Source organism: Leptonotus elevatus, chromosome 15, assembly GCF_054856555.1.
Source record: "Leptonotus elevatus isolate MCC_2025b chromosome 15, RoL_Lele_1.0, whole genome shotgun sequence".
Taxonomy (NCBI): domain Eukaryota; kingdom Metazoa; phylum Chordata; class Actinopteri; order Syngnathiformes; family Syngnathidae; genus Leptonotus; species Leptonotus elevatus.
In genome coordinates, this window is record NC_141253.1 from 15,577,159 (window position 1) to 15,597,053 (window position 19,895).

The following is a 19,895-nucleotide window of genomic DNA, read 5'->3' on the forward strand; positions in this document are numbered from 1 at the left end:
ACTTTTTTTTAAAGTTCAGTTATTTATTTTTGAGAACAGAGCTTTATTATGATACCAAAGGAGAACACTTTGTGTTGATTTATGTGCACAAATGTTTGTTTAAAATAATTTCTTTCTTTTTAGCTATATCTTTTTATTTCCAAATAATTCGAGAGACCATATAAATAAAAATAGAGTTCCAATGTTTAATAAATCAGACAATGATGGCACAGCACTCTTAATTATTTTTTATTTTGTTATCAACCAGAAATGGTTTGCGTTGGTTAGGGGGTACTTGGCTGGAGAGAAAAAAATCACAGGGGGTACGTCTCTGAAAAAAGGTTGAGAACCACTGCGTTAAATAATGAGATAAGACAAAACTTTTTTTTTTCTTTTTTATGTTCTCTTATGGTTTCCCCCTCATTCCCCAGCTCAGTCAGCACGTGCTCACACTCTATCTGCAGGCCAAGGCCAAACATCCCGCAGGGAGCGACGCCATCCTTCTTTACACATTGTGCAGCTTCTTACCACCTCCCACTTAACCCTCACCACAATCACAAATATGCTTCCTGCTGCCCGGAGACCAAACAAATACGCTGATGTAGTTCGGAAATGCGAATAAATGTTGAGATGCAAAGCAAAAATTGGACGGACGCGAGAGCCGACAGCTGAAGGGATGCTGGCGAGTCACCATCACAATTTCACACAAACACACTCACGCACACACGCATTTAGGTCTGCAGCAGAGCGAGGTGTCAGAGCCCGTTAGAGGCCTTTGGCTGGACGCAACCAAAGAACAAGCTGGACAAAAGCGTTGCCTGTCTCCCCTCATTAAGTGATTTAGGATCCCATGTTCCCCCTACTCCTTTCATCGCCATCCAAAGTGAACACACTTAAAAAGCTCAAGAAGAATGCCAGGGCCCGCTGACACGAATGGGGTGAAGAGGGGCAGGAAAGCCAAGTTCATGGCAGAGGACCAGGGTATAAATTTGAGCTACGCTTGCCATGCTTATAAACCAGCATTCAGATTAAGAGGGTGGGTGAATAAACTGGGCTACGCTAGAGGCCTGGCCCTCGGGTGGGAAACAGCAGCCACTTAATCCATTAACAGTTCTTCCTCCACAGAAGAAGCCACCATTTCCCATGAAAGTTGAGTTAAGCTGAAATGTGCCGTTCCAATGCTACACATTAAGTGGGACACAAGATGAAGGGGGGTGTGATGGAATATCAGCGAGAGATCCGTAATCGGCCTTGTGAAAGGATGGACTTGGTCAAGCCGTTCGAGGCTCAAGGGGTTAAAGTGGCCTATTGTATACCATACAGTTCGGAGGATTTGCAATCCAAACTGCGTTAATGCATGTGATAGAGTCAGCCTTAACATACATCCACGGACACATCTCAATCTAATTGTGCTACACTATTGAGCCTCATTATATTGAATTAAAACAGGCTACTATAAATGTTCCCTTTTCAAAATGCATCTGCTTGATTGATGAGACAAGACAAAATAATTGAAAGATCGAAACAAAAACTTTCTAGAAATGAAAGACAAAATCCTGAAATCTGTGCTGCTACATTTTGTGATTTTTATTTCAAGTGCCTCATAAAGGCTCCTGTTTGATTGTTTAGCCACGGCAGTCTCATTAGTAGACCCAACAGTCTCAATCCAAACAGCCACTTTAATACATGCACTGCACTATTTTCTTCAGTAAAATAAAATAGCTCATGACTTAATAACAGCAACGTCCCCTTTGATAAGAGAGAGGCAGCATAACTACATTTTAGCTACACGACATACAAGTAGAAGAAGACCCAAAAGCTTCGTCTGGGTCATTATGTCATGGGTTAGCCTTTTGGTGCTAAGAAGCAGCTATCTGTCGATGAATTCTCACATGCGTTTGAGGACAGATGTGATGTGTGATGTCGGGAAACCTCTAATTTGGACTTCTCGATACAGCCCTGTGACGCATCCGAGCCATCTCTCCATGGAAGAAATCTTTAAAGTGCCATTAAAAGTAGGCCTAATTGGAGAGAATGTGTTTTTGGAGGTGTATGGAACATGCATAATCTGGACATGGAGGAAAGAAAAGATCCTCTTAGGAGCCAGTGTCCAATTAGTGCGGCATAAAAGGTGGAAGCCCAAAATTTGTTTACAACAAGGCTGCTTTTTTTCCCCTCGCGCGCTGTGAGACGAAGGGAACCCGGTCGGAGACAACGGAGTGGGTGTGGCTATACGCCCTGCAAACCTTTGACATTAACGCTGCGCAAACCGTGAGGTCAGAGGAAGGTTGTTTCTTCCGAGGCACAAAGGAGTGATTTTTCACTCGCCCCGTGAGAACAGCGAATAATAATGAACTGTCGAGCCCACTGCTGCTATCGCGTTCGGATTCGCACGCGTCAACCGCATTCTGGAGCGGAACAAAAGGGCGGTAGACCAAACATCGGTGGGGAAGGCACGGCATGAGCTGGACATGTCGTGCCGGGTGAGTCGAACTCATTTTAAAGCATTTGTGCGAACATTGAATGCTATTTCATAATATTTCTCACTCAACAAAGACATAACAAACAATCATCTGAGGTGACGTGATGGGTCGACAGCTGCTGTGTAACTTGTAGTGATACAAATAAAAGCAGATGTTCATAAGTGCACATCTGTTTCACACAATATCGGCATATTGACAAGTCAACATGACTGTGACGATGATTCTTGACCAGTAGGGAGTCATTGAGTTGCTCATCAAATACAAGATGGAAGAAGACAGCTCGTTTGGTGATTAAATGTAGCAGAAAACTAGCGAAGTTTAAACCTAAGCCAAAGTTTGCCAATTTTTTTTGCGTACACGTTTATAAAAAATTTAGATATTTTCACTAATTTTTTTTTATGTGAGCTGGTTTTCCTCATTTGTATCTGTTATATTATTTATTTTGTATTTTTAATCAGGCATCAAATCAATAGAAGAAATGATCCGTAAAATCCTGCCACCCAAAATCAACCTTAAAAAGCATTTCTATTTCTTCTGTACTAATAGGCTCCCCTGATTTGCTATCTTTTTTTGTTGTTGCAAATTTTTTTTATAATTCATTGGCATTTACAGTAATTTTATAGTTTTATAGTTATGTATGGGTAATTCCAACTACAAAGGTCATACGTATAACATCTGCATCAACCCCATAATGAAATATGTTCCAACCAAGGGTTTCCAATTGTTTGCAATTTAATGTATTCCAGTGTCATAAAGTGAATATGTAAATGGTACCTAAATAACAGCTCAGCATCAGACCAGTAATTGGACACCCTTTGCAAATGTATCAATAAGTGATATGGTGAAATGGTGAATCGCTGTACAGAAAATTGTCATTGCGTGCAACAACAGAGATTTTTAAACAAATGTTTTTCTTCTTTTCCAATTGTATTAATATATATAACTTAATTCACTTAACTTAATTCATTAAAAGTTTTCATTGTCTTGTGCTGGTTTGATGTCAAACCTTGGTCACACAGCTTTCACGATCCAGTTGAATGTTTGTGTACCACTTTAGGAATGAGACTTTAAGTTCTCGCAAGCCTTGATTTCCATTGCTCATCTGGGAGTATTTCAGCGGAAAACGTTTGTGGCCTGGCAAATGGCTACACTTGAACGAACAGCTGCAAATCTTATTCCCCAAGCAGATGCTGCATCCAAGGCAAATGTTGGTGAACATTTGAATGGATATAAATGTTTTGATTTTATTTATTTTTTAACTGATTGAGTACAAAATAAGAGAATTACGTATGAGTAAGCCCTATATATAAATGAATGAATATCAGAATTATTTAACCTTAGTAAAAGTTTAGGATCTGATTGACATTCATTTGAAATAAGTTTCAACAAAGGAATAACTCATATATTCCAAATATCAATAGATATTCTTCTTTTTTCCTCAGTCTGCTGCACATATCAAAGGGGCAAAAATGGATTGTTCTCAAGAAACTCCAGACTAAACCCTGCCGCATTCCAGGTACGGGCCGCCACCATGCACCCTCCTCTGTCATCGTCTGCTCGGCTAAACTAGAAAGCATTTTGGACTGGCCAGACGGCTCAAGCTGCACTTACTCTGACATGAAAAGCCGCGCTTAATTCGGACTGTCTCATGGCTGATTAATCACAATTTATGATCAAACAGCTGACTTACAGGATCAACATATGACACCCTGCTCACAAGTCCATGTGGGCTTCCCTCTTGTGCGCAGGCACGAGTGGCATGTTTGGGTCACACTGTCTCCCCCAAAGTTTGCTGGCACTGAAATATGCATATGAGTGTCCGTGTTAGATAAACACCCTTGTTGTTTAGAGGCAAATAGAGGCAGAGATAATTAAAAATACCTACAATAAAATCAAACATTCCACTGACCCAAATAGTTAATTTAAAAGATAAGTATTAATACTAGTAAAGGTTTAGTCCTTGTATGTCTCACACATGGAAAAGTGAAAATTGGCAGAGTCCTCTGAATAGTCGGGGATTAAGGATTTTATTTAGTTTTTTTTCTTCAGAGCAATGTGAATTCTCAGACGGAGCAGCCTTAATCAGTCTGTCCTATCTGATGGCAGAGCGGCAGCAGTCAGCATCTGGATGGCGGGCAATGTGACAGAGTGCATGCACGCCACATTAGACATTTAAAATGTCATTTATTTGTCTTTCGTTCAGACTACAACTGTGCTCATTCATGTTGGTTTCATAACATCGACTTTTGACCATAAAATATTTTAATTTCCATATAGAGTATTGTATACCTTTCCATATATTGGTTGTCATAGTTGCTACGGCCCAAATACATACATACATATTCATCTGTTCTTGTTATGTTAAATTGTATGCAATAAAAATAAGTATGACTGCAAGATACAGAATTACCCACATTAGATTTGTGGATTTTGGTTTGTCTTCATCTTTATATAATATAATATAATATAATATAATATAATATAATATAATATAATATAATATAATGTAATATAATATAATATAATATAATATAATATAATATAATATAATATTTGAAATAAAATGCATGTGGTTTGAAACAACTTAACTCCATGAATTGATAAATCTGTATATAATGATGTATACACGATGTTTGTGGCTGACATATTGAAACCAAGTTACTGAGATGGAAAGACTGAAAAGGATTAATGATGAAAGTATTTGCTTTAAATATTGTGTGACTTGAAATAAAAGAGTTGAAGAAGCAGCACTTTTATTAGCTGCATAGTTCAGTAGAGGTCCCCATGGTGATGCTATCAGCAGTGTGACAATAATCAAGCAGAGAAACTTGAACCTAAATGGATTAACCAAAAGCTTTTACACTTAAATGCCTCATTTTTTTGCATTAACCAAAAACTTAAATAATTACCACAAATATACCAAACTGTTAGCCTCACCAAATGACAAAAAAGAAAATAAATCAAAATATCGGTGTATAATGAATGGGATGGGAACAACTCGTCAAACGACATACTGTATAATAATATGGAAACAAATGTATTTTTTTGTAAGAAATAAAATAAAATAATAAATATTACAATGAATACATATGAAACTGTCTCCGGATAATTTTTCTTGTTTTTTTGTTGTTGTTGTTTTTAACTTCCTTCTGTGTGTGTGTAAGAGACAAAGATCAGGAATCGGGAGGATTTGGGACTACCACGACACATTTAAATGAAAAGTAAAAAACGACGGCTCCTTGTAACCTTGTAAAGTCCTTGGCAGGATACACACGCAGATCATACAAATAACAAATTACTGAAAAAGTTGTTGCCTTTCACTTTCCATCCCCAAGGAAGCGGCAAGGATGAATCCATCTCCCTGCTCCCTTCGGGCGAAAGGAATTGTGGGTTATTTCTGCCCTGGTGTATCTGGCATAGTTTTGGTGATCCGTCCTCAGCGGGCCAATGACAGTACAGCTGCTTCATGGCTCATTGGTTCTTTTAGGGGTGCAAGCTAAATCCTGATTGGTGACTTTCGGAGAAGACGCGGCACTCCTTCGCCCCCTCCCCTTCACCCCTTAAGTGAAGGGAAATCATTTGCATATCGATCCCTTTTTTATAGCAGAGATGAGGGGCAGTAACCTTTTTTTGTACATTTTGGGAGCCAGATGGCAAAGTATTTTTTTACATGATGATGACGTAAATATAAGTAACTCTGATCTGGTAACTGCTACTGAGTTTGTAGTTCATACTGTACAGTAATTAAAAAAAAACGATTGAAAATGCTTTGCTACTTGACAAAATATAATGTAGTCTAAAAAAGAAATTATACTATTTTTTGTAATTCTAAATACAGTTTGTAGCGGTGTGACCGCGTAACTGTGTCAAACAGCACCGCATCTCCGACTATACACGGTTGCGTTGCTGGGCAAACTTTCCAGCGGGCCTGCCTCCATACAGGAGTGGCTTGGCGTATGGTAAACGTGTGTGACGACGTCTTAGCTGCCGTGCTTCTTGAAGCACCCCCACCGCCACAGCGTATCGTGTGTCAAGACCTCACTTGCACTACTTCTTCAAGGACCATGCGAACCCGACGATCGACCATACGACCACAAGTATCTTTGTAGTCGATCTATTTGTCCCCTTTAGTCAAGCTCATAACCGAACAGGCTGAAATCATGAAACTGAGGGCAAGTGACAGAATTGGAACCTGAGGCCAGTGACACATGGTGCTATCAAAGCAAGGTCCAGACATGCAAATTACATTTTTGCCTACAACATTTTTTTGCGGTTAAATTCAATATAATTCTTTATAAGACAAAAAAGCTGATTAATTTGCCTGAAGAGTCCAAGTTTTAAATAAAATAAAAACAATTGACCAAATGATGCATGAAAGTCAAATAACAAAAATGTTATGTATAGAATCCCACTTATCCCATATTTACCCATTTATAGGAAAATTATGAATAAATTGAATAAATGTTTTTCAAACATTTTAACATTAGGAGTATAAATATTGGTTACTAACAAAAACTTTAAATAGATTGCCACAGTTGATTCATGAAATTAAATACAATAATTGGCTAAATATGTAATGTTAAAAAAAAAATTATGATTACTTCTTTTTTTTAAGTGGAGCCAATATGTTTTAAAACCAAAATTATATAAGCATGCTTACAATTGTATTAACTAAAATAATACTGAAATAATATCACACATTTTTAGCATTTGGGTATTTTTTAATTAATTATACACATACTTTCTCTTTTTTTTTCTTCTTCCAAAATCAGGATTCATGCCAAAGGGACACAGAAAATGATTTGTCAAATTTGGTGACCATGTTTTTGTAACTTACAAAAGTCCACTTAAAGCTTTTTGTCCTCCCACCCGTGCCAGATTCAGAGACAGAAATATGAGCAGCAAAGCCATAAAGACTACTGATGGAAACCTAAGCAGCCAGCATACTCAGGAAACAAATAAAACATCTTTATGAGTTTGCTTTTATGACCTTAATAGGCTGAGTCAAGGTCCAGTGACCTCTAAGTGCTCGGCTGGACAAGTCGGGTTTTCTCAAAAGGCTTCAGACACCAGCTACTGTCGACACAAATTCGTCTACAAGTCTGCACAGCGTCACTGTTTTTTTGTTTGTTTTTCATTAGGCTGACATGTAGTCTTTCAACAAAATGACAATAAATTCTCATTAGCAGTATTTAATGTGTACTTTACACTTAAGGGCATTAAATAAAAATAAATAAAAACAATACATGACCAGTTACATATAAGTAGCAAATCATTGAACTATTATAGGAAAGACACTCAATAAATTACAATTTTTAATTCTTTATGTACAAGAATTACAGAAGTATACAATAGTTTAGTGCTGTTGTTTTTTTTGTTTTATTTAAATGCTTGTTTTTTTTTAATGATAATTAGTACTCATTATAACAGCACAATTTGCGATATACTTGCATTTTCTTTATTATCATTACTTTACCTGCATTGATCTGCTAGGAGAAATTATGTGAGCGGATCTTATTTTTATTTATGTACTAATTTCCTGAATTAAAAAATGTCATAAAATCTGAAATGACTACATCTTGTTTGATATATAATATTAATATATAATATTCAACAGTTTCACAGATATATAAAACTAATTTATTGTAAAGACATATATAGTAAATTTTGCTTTTAGTTTTGAACTTGTTTATTGATTCATTGTTTCATTACAGACAAGAATAAATATGAATTATGATTCTTCCCTATAAAAAACTTTTCATAATTATTTTATTGTATTCCAAATAATGTAATACTTCACTACTAGAAATGTTTTCAGCACTTTATGTATGTAGGCTTTTAGTTTTTTTGTTTTTTGTAAGCAGTCTCTATTTACACCTAATGACAATTTGTGGAATCAAATTCATTTGTCTAAAATGAGTTACCGTAGCTGTTTTTATTAATGATTTAGTGAGTAATTCATGCTTGCAGGTCTATTTCATTCAAATTCAGATTAGCAAATATCTTTGCTACATTGCTATGTTGCATTCTCTGAAAGATAAGCGCGACACAGAACAAAAGTTTTATGTAAAGCGAGCAGAAACCGAAACCTGTGTCCCCTGCTGCTATCAGGTTGGCTTTCTGTGACATTGTCTCTTTTGTTAAACAGACAATACAGGCTTGTTGAACTATTAGCTTCTCTTTGTGGAAGCTATGATGTCCGCCCTGTCACCACTCGCACTAAAAAAGCCTGCTAAGAATTCTCTCTGAGCGCCAAAACCTCCCTAAGGTAAATTCTTACATTTCAGCTTTCTGTTCAAAGTCTTTAGTAAAATGTGAATGATCTTGCGAAACTGCTGTGAAGCCTTACTGGAACAAGTAACTGGCAATGGAAGCCAATATTATTATATACTATCAGAGAATGAACGGGTCTCTTGTTTGAGGCCGTAGTACTCCGCTGGAGTAGAGGCCTCTCATTGGTGGAGAACGGACCGCTGTGGTTGGCTAGCGCGATGACATATTCTGTGTCAACTCAGCGCTGGGACCTGTTCCGCCAGATGCCCTCCTCTCGTCCCCTGCAATGTTTGCAGCCCCACGCACGCGATCCCTCGCTCCGCTTGGCTGCACCCTCTCATCGCATTACTTCTGCTATTCTAACTCCTCCATCAATTATGCACAAGAATAACTCTGGGCCCTGATGGAGCCAAGACATAAAAGAGGATCATGGATGTGAGCGCTCGCAGCGTTGGCCCACGTGCTGCCGTTGTGCTGCTCCCCTGACCACTGATATGAGCGCCAAGGTACCAACTCAAATAGGTGCACCAGGTACCCGCACAACAGTTTGCGCAAAAATGCAGCTTGGACAATGTCACTGAGATAATGGGACAAAAAATAAGACAATTTTTTTTTAGAGTTATTACAAAATATTATTTTTCAACTGACTGGTTTTGATTATATAATTTCTATATTTATGGTGTAAAAATTTACCAAAACATAAATATGGTAACTTAGTTGAAAACGCCGGCCAACTTTCAGTAGATTTTGTCACAAAGTCATTTCAGATTATACCACTTTTATAACATTTATTTACTATTTATAATGATTTTTATAGCATTTATTATTATTATTTTTAGTTCTAGTTTAAACCGTACCAAACATCAGATACAGTTCGGACTTTTGACTTTTTTTTAACAGTGTATATACAACTTGCATGTGTGCTAACATGTATGAGCTTGTATAATATAGAAAAAATATATCATTATTATTATTGTATAAGTGAAGTTACTTACATTTGTATGATGGGGATTAGAATTTTAATGAAAACAATAAAAGCTTAGATATTTCTAGGGGGTGCTGAAAGTTTACTTCAGGAATTCAAAAGAAAATCAATGAGAAAATGCCAAACCAAAATCGATGTGGATTTGAATAATGCAAACTATAAAGATAAAAACTACACTGCTAGTTTAAAACATTGTATCACTATTTCAGAAAACTGGACAATTTCTACGTAACTTAAAGATGCATTAGGTTGAGTGTCAGATCTTAAACTGCTCACGTGATTCCTCAAGATTCGTAACCTACTTTTTAATTCATCAAGACAAAATGGAGTCTAAGTCGGAAAATGGCGGCCTCAGCTGGGCGCTCCGCCCCACAGTGTGGAGAAAAAGGCAAAGCACAGACGTCGCGGGAAAAAACTCTAGACAGTCTAAAAGTTTAGCAAATGAACCTGCACTTAACTTGGTTTAGCGATAAAATAACTATTTAATCCCCTGAATCAAAGTGACAATTCCAGAAAAGTATTTGTGTTGGGAAAAGAAGAAAAGTTTAAATAACGGCAAGGCTTTGATTAACGTCATGGTGGTCCTGACCTGGATTTCTCCTGGTTGCGTGTGAAGGTTTGTCCAAGCTCTATCGTGAGATCACAAACAGCCTATTTAATATTTCACAAGTCCCAAAGCACCAAGTGAGCAGAAATCCTCCAGGAAGAAACATTCAATGGGTCTCGGAGTCACACAAAAGGTCCAACAAAGTCACACCGAGTTCATCATCACCTGACACTGACGAATCATGTTCTGGTCGAAAATTCATCAGACAGCTAAATTGCAGAAGCCCATTAAACCAAATGATATATTCAGGGAAAAGATTGTCTATCGTATTGAAACTCTATCAAATTAGCTGGCTCTGCGTTTTTAATGCAGTCCAAGAGATGTATTAAAATACATCGCTCGAACAAAGACTATATGAAGTTTATGTTGTGATCTGTTATGAACCACGAGTTTGAAATATAACAGAAATGAAAATATTCACAGTGTAATTCTCAGTCTTGACTGAGGAATTAATTTAATATGTTTATTATTGTGGTGTAGTTTGCAGTGGAATTACACACTTTTGCAAACGGGATTCAAATGAATATTAATGGTACTAAAACTGATTATAAGAATGTTAGGACAGCTCTTCCATTATGCGTGGACGTATCACTGCTGAGTGTATTTTAAAGACATTTCACATTCCAGATGTAATCTCTTTTTAACAAACAGCATATAGGCAAAAGCTACGAAAACCAAAACACAGTACATAACGACATTGTAGTTGACAAATTGCACTTCTTTAAAGATTTAGGCAACAAACTGAACTCATGTTTTGCAATTTTAAGAACATAAGGTGAGGGCGAGAGGGCGCAAAGCAGCCACTTCGCTATGCGCCCTGCAATGTGCAGCAGGATTGTGCAAACTGTTAGCAGCTTAGTGGCTCTTTAGGAGTGTCTTGGAAGCAGTTTTTAGGAGCTTTACTGCAGTCATTAGGAGGTAAGACTGATTAATGTGAATGGTCAGGCAGGACCTGGCTTTCTGAAGGAGGAACACAGAGGGGTGAAGGGTCCCACAGGAAGTGTTTTGTGTCTCCGCACAAAAGGAGGGCTGACCTCTTAAGCCCCTTAGAGCCTCTTTGCTAATACCCTCACCGGTGCCTACAAAGACACAGGGGATGCCATTTCAACACTCACTTTTAAACAGCATTCACAAAAAGCCTCACCGAGATTCGAACAGCAGAAAAGTGAATCTCTGTGCAGCGGAGTGAAACTGAGATTAGGCCTGAAGAGTCTCCCGCTAATCCATTGACTGGGGCACATATCAAACAGAAGAAAGCTGAAGTCACACAATATCTTATCACAACACGGGGGAGATTTATGAGACCTTTTTGGTAGCATAGCAAATCTTCCAGAAAAAACAAAAAAAACAATATAATCTTCTTTTTTTCCCAGATCAAGAAGCCTTTTTTTCTTTTTCAACACAACCTTGTGCATGGATGTATCAGAGTCAAATGAATAATCGATAAAAGCATTTGTGTTGCAACACTAAGAGGGCAAGAAGTTTTATGTTTTTTTTAGTCAACTTAAATTAACATTTCAATATTTTTTTCTGAATGTCCCTTCAAATGTAATCGTATGTGAAACTTGATGATTCCAGATATGAATACAAATGGTTGACTGCATACCGTTTTAGCTGTTTTTCAAATTAAGTACTAGTACTAGATTTGTTTTTTCTTTAAGAGAGAATACAGAGATACGTATTTTCTCTTTCTAGATTCAGTATGCTAACACTTGAGATCGACCCAGTCGCAATAAAACTAGTGCTTTCAAAGTTAAAGCGTTAACTAATTAATTAATCACTAAAAATTATTGCATTAATCATGTATTAACGCAGATTATTCGCACTATTAATTCTGGCCACAGATTATCCTTCCTCTTAATAGCAGATGGTTACGTTAAAGGTAATACAGGTGTGTTTGAGCAATAAACATAACTACATGCATTAAAGTAAAGCATTTAATAAATGTTTGCGTATGACATTCAGAATATTTGTTCATGTCAAACTATTGGGGACATTTTTTTTCTATTTTTAATTATGCAAGTAACTAACTGATTAGAAAAGAGGACAAGCGTGTGCAGTGGATCAAGAAAAGTTGAAGACGTCCTCAGAACATTAAATGTCGAAAGAATTAACACATAACAGGTGCTGCAAAATGTTTTGATAAAAATACTCTTTAATTAAGCAATTAATCGTGATTAATCAAAATTCTAAAATGTGATGAATCTGATTTAAAAATGTAATTGTTTGACAGCTCTAAATAAAACCAAAAACATGTTTCACTTCCTACACTCCTAACAAATCAGTGAATACACAGCCAGTGTACAAATCCAAGTCCAGAAGGTCCAAGGAGACAATCAGATTTTGCAGCAGAACGACGCTCGACCTCTGTCATTAAGTAAGTACTTGCCCAATCTGCAAGTGCGCTGAAAGTTCAGCAGACCTTAAATGGAGCATTCACACATCAGAAAAGGTCAAGCAATTTCACACATTTGCCGCTATCGACTGTGATGTCACTTTTCATTTATAGGTAAATATAACTATTGATACAACCTGTATTTTTGTTTCAGAAAGATTGTAGAGTTTGAGTGACTGTTAATTTACAATCGATGGGTCATGCAAATAATTAGTGGGCATTATTTAAATGCTCGACTAGATGGGCTAATTATTTTAAGCTTAATGTTTTGTCAGGTGATAATTACAAGCATTTCTAGAGTTTGCTGAAAAAAATAATTATGAAAAATTCTAATTCTATAAATCCTGTTGCATAGATATTTTACTTGCGCGGATGTGTGTGACAGATAATTAAAAATAAATAAATAAAATATTTTTTCCCCCACGTTACAATGCTAGTTCTACCTCTTAAATGTGCTGCAAAAGAGACCAGATCTTGTATAAACCAGCATTCTTGCCACACAAGACATCACTACTGGCTGTCAATCAAAGCCGAGCTGCCTGAGGGCCTTGCCTTATTAGTCAGAGCGTAAAAAAAGAGGGCTGGGGTCACTCCTCTCTGCAGGCAGGGTCATCGAGAGCATGAGGAATGACGGGCGTCTCCACAGGACCATTGATACCCGCTCTGCACGGAGTTACAAATCAGACACTACTAATAGAACGGAAATTCACAGTTTAACTCATCTGGCGGTTAATTCTCTTGAAGTACATAAATAGATGCTATTGTGTTAGCTACACATACACGTAGGAAAATGATACAAATATGTAATTGTGCTATAAAGCAAAACTAACAATAAACTACAAGGTTTGAAATTTTGTTTGTGGTCAAAATTAGGATTTTACACCTCATAAAAACCAGTGATGGGAATAACTGTGTTTAAACTAACTACATGCGTTAGTTCTTTTTTTTCATAAACGGACTATCCGTCCAAATGCACCTGCCAACCGTAATAAGAAAGAAGTCATGCATTACCGCCAGTGGCCTTCTTTGTAGCCATAGGTATCTATGCTAAAGAAGGGGGCGCTAATGAATCAAAAGTATTTGACAACCATCAAATGGAAGTAGAAGAAGTAGTCCGTAGTCTTGTGTAAATTATAGTGTAGTATGACTTATTTACTATTTAGAGTAGCAAGTTGCACAATAAATGTGACGCAGAATTTAAGTTAAGGTAAGCCATTTTAAACTACTGCAAAAAGAAAAGCTTTTCCATAGTGCATCTGTCTAAACAGTGTGTGTTTGCATGTGTGTATTTTTCGAGAGGGAAACTCGCGTTGCGATCCGCTTGTATTAAAACGCAGCCCATTTTTAAAGTTATATGGCGATCAGCAGCTCGGAGCAGCTCATGCTTGTGCTGTTTCCTTTCTTTGTAAGCACTGGGCTCCTTTTGGGGTACTCTGAATAACAGAAGGGTACTTTTGAACAACGATCACACGAGGTTTTGAACAAGTGCGGGCTCGCCTCAAAGCGCATTAATTTACCAGAAAAGGCCGTATTAAAAGTATCAATACATGGTTTTATGAATCGATATTGGGCTATGAAAAGCAATATCAATTTGATATTGATATATTGATATTTTAAACCCAGCCCTAGCGATGAGCGACAGTAGAGATTTGCCGAAAAACGGCCGCCATGAGGAGGGATTTGTTGACATTTCTGTTCCACCAAGAACCATTAACATCGCGACTCCACAAGCAAGCACCATAACAGCCAGTGTCACCGGCGTTTGGTAAATCATAGCGACATACTCGCCTAGTGTAATTAATAGCGCCGACAATTGTATTTCTCTTATTTCACGAGTGCTAAACACGTGAAAAGTGTTGAAAGAAATATCCAGTCTCGGCAAATCACACTGACGGAGGCCATGGAGGCGAAGTCTGTCGGGAACACCGAACTAATTAAAGTGAGAACGGTGTGCAGTTATATAACATTTGTATGTGAATGATCCAAGCCCAGAGTTGGGCAGTTTTCTGACATATATCAATCAATTAAAATGTCTTTAAATGTGTAGAATTATAAACTGAAGATATATCACCATACTCAATTGAAAGTGTACAAACGTTTTCCAGAGAGATCATGTGGAAGGTGATGATTTCAGGAAATGGAGTAGTAGTTTTTGGCCATGATAGCATTAAGCACTGTATATTTCATAGCATTGGTGTATTTTTTTTATATATATAGCTATTTATTGATTATTTTAGCCCGCAACAATGCGCGTGATATCCTGGAGGGACTGGCTCGGACTGTCTACAAATTACCTATCGATGACATATGTGCCACAAATCACCATTAATTATTATTATTATTATTATTATTATTATATGATATGTCATTATGGAGTTAGGCATTTGTGTGACATATTTTTTTTCTAACTGCGAAGACTTTCCTAAAAAGCTTCGCTGGGCTAGACGCACGTTAAGGTTGCCACAGCGGGCTTAGTTCCCTGTGCACGTGACGTAGGAGGTCGACCGTCAAGGCAAGCTCGGTGCTACTCTCTAGCAATAAGCTTTGCTGGTTACTAGTCTATTGTGGACTCGCTCCTGAGTCATTAATCACCAATCTCCATGGTAGCAAATAAGCTGCACATCAAATATCATTCTCATGAAGGGATGACGAGGAAAGCTTGAGAAGCCATGCTAACTACTAAGCTAACCCAAGGCTGACAAGGCTAGCATGTTTAACAAATTAAGTGCTTAGGGTGATTGACACCACTTTTCACAGACATCTAGCTGGTACCGTGTTAAAGTGGAGAACATTCAACAAAATAGCAGGCAAATAAATAAGTGTTTGGACTCCGCAGAGAATGTCTACTTGCTAAACATGAACCGGAAACAAATTATGCAATGGTACGATGTACATCAGCAAAGAGCAGTGCCCTAATATGCTTAAAAATATGTTAAAAGGTGGTTGGGAAAATTAATGAATGAAAGAATAATATACAAGAAGTATACAGTATTTACAATATCACTAATAGTATTTGTTTGTTTTCACAATAGAGTCCTGAGTTTTGATTTTCTTTTATTTCTTTTTTCTATCAATTTAGCTTTGCTTTGAGACAAGAACATGCAGTTTGCTGTTAAACACAATGTGTACATCGCTGGTGTCGCTGGTGAAACATTGTAAAATGGTCATATTTCAGGAGACCCCAAAAACAGCATGTTTGTTCAACCATTAACATTACATTACCAAAGACAGCAACACATTTTCAACACTTTAGATTAGTCAATAATTTGTAAACACCCACACGTGCAGACTGACAAATAGTATAGTTTTTTTTTTTATATAAATTTTGCAAAATGGTTATGATGATTGAAATGATTATGAGGTTTCGGCTCGATGCCAGCAATATATAATAATATATAAAAACGAAAACCTATTGTTCATTCGTTATATTGTCATATTCTTATTGTAAACCCTTGCTTTGAGTCCCGGGGATAAACGTGAAAAAATAAAAAAATAAACACTCCACAAATTAGAAACAAATGAAGTCATTGATTTGCAAAACTGCTCCGCAAAGAAAAATAATTATTTCGAGCACGGAGATTGTTTGAGGTGGGAATATTATGGACTCCATACTTGGTCTATGTTCTGTCTGAACTATGATTCTATAAGAAATGTATTTCAATACATGATAGAAACCGTGTTTCTTTTTAATTCATAGTCGAGTTATTGCAGTCTATTCAAACGAAGCCCATGAGTGGAAATCTTTCCCTGCGTGAGATGTGATAGTCTTTAATTTGGGGGCCTAAAAGACTGGAGCCCAGCGAGGGGTATAAATGGTGCTTCACTAAGTTAATAAAATGAAAGATAAACCCGAGATAAAAACCTTTATCCTTTTGACCTGCACTTATTGATACTCTCTAAACCTCCTGGGCAGGAAATCACATTCATTCACATCTCTTTGATCCTCCTTGTCAGATTGACACTTCCTCTCAGTGGACACGCTGGTTTTGACCACACCCTGTGACTCTCAGCCCTGTCGCGTAGCCTCTGGCCTCTTCCAAGGAAGCTCCTCTCACCCCCATGACTGTGTTGTCCTGTTGTTATAATTCCCCTTCTCTACCTCTGATAACACATTCACACTCTGCCCTGTCTCCTCCTTCTCCCGGTCTGTCTCCCTGCGCAGTGAAATGCCGGCTATGGGCTGCCGAGACAACAATAGAGGTCTTTCAAGCAGACTGTGCTGGCTCTGGGAGAGAGATTCGGTCCTGAGACCCAGTCAATATTTGGACGTGGTTGCCTTTTTGTGTCCGTTTTTAATCCAAGCGGAACCAAGCGGCGGGGAGCCGGGGAAAGGCTGAGAGGGGGAACGCGAGGGTAAACACTTGACACAATGCAAACGGGCCAACTCACAATACCACTGGGAAACTATCACAATATCACTCTGTCACCCAGTGAAAAGTGGAGTATTGTTCCTTTAAGTGAAGATTAAAAAGAGAAAACAAATAGCGGAGGTCATTGCGCGATGGAGAGGAAAAGTGAACGAGTGTCATATTGAGGGACTCGCATTGTGGGGGTATTAGCTCCAACACAAATCTCAAGTCCGCACTGAGAGTGACAGCGGGAATAAACAGTGCATGATCAGAGGTCATTTAGGTCAATAAGCGCCCTAATCAAACATGAAAACGAGCCACTGAAAAGATTCTTTGATTACAGGATAGAGATCTGGCTTGCATCTGCTGCAGAAAGCTTTGGATGACTATTGTCACGGATTAAGGGAAAACCCCTGGGGTGACGGTGCTCCCACAGAATGCTGGGATACCTTCTCTCTCCAGCTGTCATCTTGTTAGTCCCACCCAATGAGCTTCTTTGAGGAGTACTGGTATCAGTTTCCATGGCGTCGGAGACACAAACAGCTTGAGAGAATAGGAACGGAACCCGGCCCCGAATTCGCCTGGTGATCCCACCTATCAGCAACAAATAAACACCTTAGGCCACACCAGTGCCTACGTGCGGACCATATGGACCCAGGTGGGTTTTAATGAAGCAGCTAAATAGCGGGTGAGCGGGGAGTTCACTAATAGCTCCTTGTCAGAGCAGCAGTAAATACCCGACTCACACAATTTCTTCCATCGTTTGGTTACTGAAACAGACGGCGAAACTGACTGGGAACATCTGCGGCTCATTTTTCTCACAGGAGCGTTCCCGCCACAAAATGAAACACTTTTTATTTCCATTGCTTTGATTGAGATGTTTATGTCTTTGTACCAATTTCTAGTGGTGGGCCATTAATATAACATTTGGAAATTGTACAGAATGAACGGAGGATAAATGCAAGCAAAACCTGCTTTGTAGGTCAGATATCAAAGACAACTTTTGATTCTTCTGCTCGGTCGGATCTATAAGGACGTGCCAAAAACATTTGAGATGTGAGCAACTAATGACTTATTTTTGTCTGTCATTTATATAAAAATGTTTCATGGATTTTAACGAAGATTTTAGCCCATTTTCGTCATCTGAAAAAAACCTAACTCCTTACCATTTGCATTGCTTGTTTTGGAAAAGGGTGTTTAAAATAATGACAATTGAGCTGGAAAGCTATTTCAATGCTGTTTTCACTCGAGAGTTCAAAGTGACTCAAATCCACTGTGCTGCACAATTACACGACCTAGCAATCTAAAGAACAAAAGATAAAGATAAATTGATTTGAAATTATGTAAAAACTAATGAAAAACTTCTTACATTATACGATTTCCATTTTTGTACAAACAGTGTACATATGTGTGTGAGTAAAAAGCAAATTTTTGGAAGAGAGCTTTTCTTGACATTCTTGCATTTGTAAAATTTCCGCACAAGCGCCATCTCCATATTTTCGAAATCTGCGTAGCAACTCGAGTAGAAGCGCACCATACAGCATCCCTCGAGTGGCAGATCAACTCTGAGGGTAGAAAACAATATTAAACAGTTCCAAATCATGTTTTCTTGCTGCCTGTAGACTGAACAAACTGCTCAGCAAAGTCTAATAAGTCTATATTTGGGCAATTTGGCATTAAAAAACATGAGGAGTCGCATCACTCGAGTCTCATGAGTTTGTTCTCAACAACATTCCCAGATATTGAGAGTTCTGCACAGTATAACTCCATTCAGTTTTATGAGCTCCGCCGTCATTGTGGAAGCTTTTCAAACAGTGGGCAAAGCTGAATCATCCTCGGGTTGTAAATCCATCCTCTAGCACGCTGAGTCTTGCTGTCTGAGTCTTATCAGCAGCATGCATCAGCACAGGGAAAGATGTTTCCCACATATCAAAGCATCACAAACAAAGATGGATTTTTATCAAAATTACAATAAGGCTTCTTTGTTGCCCCCTTTGAAACAATGTAAACAAAAAAAAATTGTATTTCCATATTTCACGAATCACTTGCCATTTCAATTCCGGAGCTCCTGTTGGGAATTTCATGAATGGCTGAGTATGGACTGCTGTTTTGGATGCCATTCCTCCTCACTTTGGACAAATGTGCGGCAGAGATAGCAGAAGAAGGGGGTAAGAAAGCTAATCTAGAAGTTGGGACTCAAACACAGCAGGTTCTCCGAGCTCCAGCAGTGGCTGTGGTTACATTAAGCAGCAGGGTTACGGGCGACGCAAGCATGGTTGGAATACTGAAGGTCAGAAGGGAACCGGGCTTTTAGAATGGCATTTGCTTACATTATGCAGCTCAGGTCAGATTTAGATTAAAGTCATGAATGAGAAAGGGACACAGTCATTTAGAGTTACTCATTTATTTAGCTGCCTTTCTATCGAGACAAAGCCCAGGCGGGGTGCCGTGCCGAAACCGTCACTGGGCCCCCCATAGCTGGCGGTACTGCCCTGGTTTTGACCCTGACAACGGGTCTCCTTCGCGCTGCTTAACCTGGAGCTCGCTTAGTTACTACCAAGTGTGTGACCTCAGCATGTGTGGATCTCTCACAAGACCCAATATCATGCTGTGTCTTGGCCGCTGCTAAAATACCCCTGTATGCCCCCTTATTGTCTGCCCCAGCTTGAGTCGGGTGGAGGGGGTAAAGGCGGAATTGGGGTTGGGGGGTGTGAACCAGACTTGGGAACAGTTTGAAGGCCAAGAGAAGGGACGAAAGCCAGTGAGAGGAACCGAGAGCCGTTATCAGCCACAGATATCTGCCTTTTAGCAGCCCACCGGCTAC

At 38.5% G+C, this 19,895-nt stretch overlaps 1 protein-coding gene and 1 long non-coding RNA gene across 2 annotated transcripts in view; one reads left to right on the plus strand and one right to left on the minus strand.

The window, feature by feature from the left end:
- Positions 1-19,895, minus strand: part of LOC147162138 (ephrin-A5b-like) — a 78,204-nt gene that overhangs the window by 56,865 nt on the left and 1,444 nt on the right. The window lies entirely within an intron of this gene.
- LOC147162139 (uncharacterized) lies at positions 2,234-4,865 on the plus strand. Its single transcript, XR_015097294.1, has 3 exons — positions 2,234-2,462; positions 3,905-3,978; positions 4,512-4,865. It is a non-coding gene; the product is annotated as an uncharacterized LOC147162139 (long non-coding RNA).